Raw genomic sequence first — 3,013 nt, 5'->3', positions numbered from 1 at the left:
GCACTTACCTTCAAAAGTCTACTTTTGTTCTCTCTCGGAACTTTTTTGGGTATATTCATGGCTTTATTTTCTTTAGGGGTGGAAGCAGATTTACAGAGAAAGGAGGAGGAAGAGGAGGATGGTGTGACAAGGGGGAAGGAGAGAGAGAGAGAGAGAGAGAGAGAGAGAGAGAGAGAGAGAGAGAGAGAGAGAGAGAGAGAGAATCTTCAATGTGTTCAATCAGTCCTAGTTGGCCTCAATGATAGGACTGGGCAAGGGCCAAATCAGGACCCAGACACTTCATCCAGGTCTCCGGTGCAGGTTTCAGGGGTCTAAACGCTTCGGCCATCTTTCTGCTCTTTTTATCAGTCCTTTAAAGTAAAGTGACAGGACACAAAATGGTGCCCGTATGCAATACCAGGGTCACAGGTGGTGTCTTCAGTGCTATACCATAATGCTTTGCCTCTTTAGGTGCTAATGGGGCTTGACAAAATGTTCATATACATGGCAAACTTGTTAGTGAGTGTCAGGAAGTGACCACCTGTATTTTTTGTTATTGTTTGCTCTGAAAAGCATACATTGAAATAAGTCCAGTTTTTCATTGTATCTCTTACACATCAGATAATTAAAAAAAATCTCTTAGGATTTACAGAGAGGAGAGACAGAGAGTAAGAGTTTCTGCCTGCTGGTTCACTTTCCAAGTGGTTGCAATGTCCAGAGCTGAGCTGATCCAAAGCCAGGAGCCAGGAACGTCTTCCAGGTCTTCCACGCAGGTGCAGGGTCCCAAGGCTTTGGGCTATCCTCTCCTGCTCTCCCAGGCCACAATCAGGGAGCTGGATGGGAAGTGGAGCAGCTGGGACATGCAACAGCACCAATATGGGATCTTGGAGTGTGCAAGGTGAGGATTTAGCCCTTGTGCCCAGCCCTGATGAACGCACGTTATACATCCACATTTTTCATGGTATGAATAAAAGAATTTAACATGGAAGTAATTACTTCTTAAAATGTTAGGAAGACTTTGTCTTCTTCTTGGGGTATCTTTGACAGAGGTTTCAAAACGTATAGATGATTGTCCCCTAAGATTTTGTGACCACTTAAGAAGGATTCACAGATGAGAAAGTTTTGAGTCTGCCTGTCACAGAACAGTTTCTTAGCATGTCAAACACAATGCAGAAGTAATAAATGAGGATGAAAGTGAAAGGCAGAGGCACTGTGAACATGAGAAAGACTGGAATCAGATTGACAGGGATGTCTGGGAGGTGAGTTTCTGCAGGGTCTGTATCTCATAGTAAAATGCCTGTTGAAATTGTGTCCGTAAGTGCTCGCTTCGGCAGCACATGTACTAAAACTGAACAAGACAGAGAAGATTAACATGACCCCTGCACAAGGATGGCATGCAAATTTGTGGGAGTATTCCATGTTTTTTAAAATGAGAGTTATTTGTGTATATTTTAATAAAATCTTGTTTTTATCTTTCATCTTAAAGAAAGGAAATGTACACAAAAATGGGCTGGGGATGCAAGAATTGGTATGAATACAACTAAGAACACAGTTGCTCAGATTCCCACGGCCATGCAAACAAGACTGCTTATAAGAACAGCGTAACACAGGGGACTGGAGATTGCAAAAATCCTACCATAAGATATGACAGCCAAGAGGAGACACTCTGTAATGCCCAGAAAGAGAAACATAGTCATCCAGGCATAGCAGCTGGTAGAGGCAATGATGGGGGAAGTTCCTGAAGCATTGGTCCAACACACATGGATCCTAGCTGATGGGGTAACTGATACAAGGAAGAGTATATTATTGAGAAAAAAATTACATGGGAGTATGACATTGGCAGTTCCATTTCATTGCAACATTAACGTTGTCACCAGGTAGCAAAATAAGCAGTCCTAGGAACAAGGCAGCCTGGATTTGAAGGTATTGAGAAAATGTGCTAAGCATGGATTCCCTTGGGAGGCGCTGTGTCTCTTTGGAATGTTCATTACTCTTCTCACTTATTGGGACAGGAGACAAAATACAATGTTGCCTACATGAGGAACTAAGAGGAAGAACATCTCAGTACCCAGTTATTGTTATGTTCTGGAGTTCTGGTTAGTTATTGCGTGTCATTTGTATTTACTGGGTTAGGCGTGGCTGTTAAACGATCCAGTGGTGGAAAGATATGTTCTCTCTCTCTCTCTGTGTCTTTTTTTTTCTTATAGAAACTTACATGATTGGGAAAGACAGATTAAGTTCTTTGGAATGTTATAGAGCAAATGCAAGTTCTTACATCTGATCAATTAATACGATACTGAGTCAAACAAAATTACTATTTTCATACAGGGACATAGCTCAATGGTTGATTTCACACTTAATCAAAACCTAAATGGACAAACATGTTATCTCTCCCAACCAGAAATATTTACTAGCCTTATTTAAGCTGCTTCACAATTTAAAAAAATAATTTTAAAATATAAATTGAACACTTTTTGGCACTAATCTGCACCAGGACCACCTATGAATGGTACATTAGAATGGCATGTGTAGTTAAAGCAGTCAATCAATTCAATGAAAAGCAACTTGAGTCAAACTGACATGAAATAAACCAAAAAATTAGTGGATGTACTGAGTCCTCACCATTTGCTCAAGTTTCCTGACATCTGTCTTCTATTGACAGATTTTATAAGGACTTAAAGGGTTATGGGAAGTCTTCATTAAATAAAAATTTCATGAGGACATCAATTACAAAAATTTGTGGAGAGGGACATAGCAAATTAGAAATAATTTCACTACTAATATTTATATGTATTATGGATTATACTGTGGTTTTCAGTAATATATGTGTCATTTTCCCTTCTTTGGAATTACTTTCTGAATGGAGGCTTAGAGATATTTGCTTGTATCTGCTCATACAGTTGTGAACTGTATCCTTCCCACCGTGCTATGCTAACACTAGGGACCTAGTCATTTGACCTAATTCTGATTAGGTATGCATTATCAAACTCCCTCTGTTCTCTCTCAGCTTTTCCAGTGGTAACCACCTTTCTGT

The 3,013-nt window shown here is 40.1% G+C and overlaps 1 non-coding gene across 1 annotated transcript; it reads left to right on the top strand.

Annotated features, from left to right (window-relative positions):
- Positions 1-1,297: 1,297 nt before the first annotated feature.
- Positions 1,298-1,404, top strand: LOC118760525 (U6 spliceosomal RNA). The gene has a single exon (XR_004996833.2). It is a non-coding gene; the product is annotated as a U6 spliceosomal RNA (small nuclear RNA).
- The last annotated feature ends 1,609 nt before the right edge of the window (positions 1,405-3,013 follow it).

The sequence above is a fragment of the Ochotona princeps genome, chromosome X, assembly GCF_030435755.1.
Source record: "Ochotona princeps isolate mOchPri1 chromosome X, mOchPri1.hap1, whole genome shotgun sequence".
Classification (NCBI taxonomy): domain Eukaryota; kingdom Metazoa; phylum Chordata; class Mammalia; order Lagomorpha; family Ochotonidae; genus Ochotona; species Ochotona princeps.
Note: the sequence above shows the minus strand (reverse complement) of the source record. Positions and strands in the feature narration are given on the sequence as shown.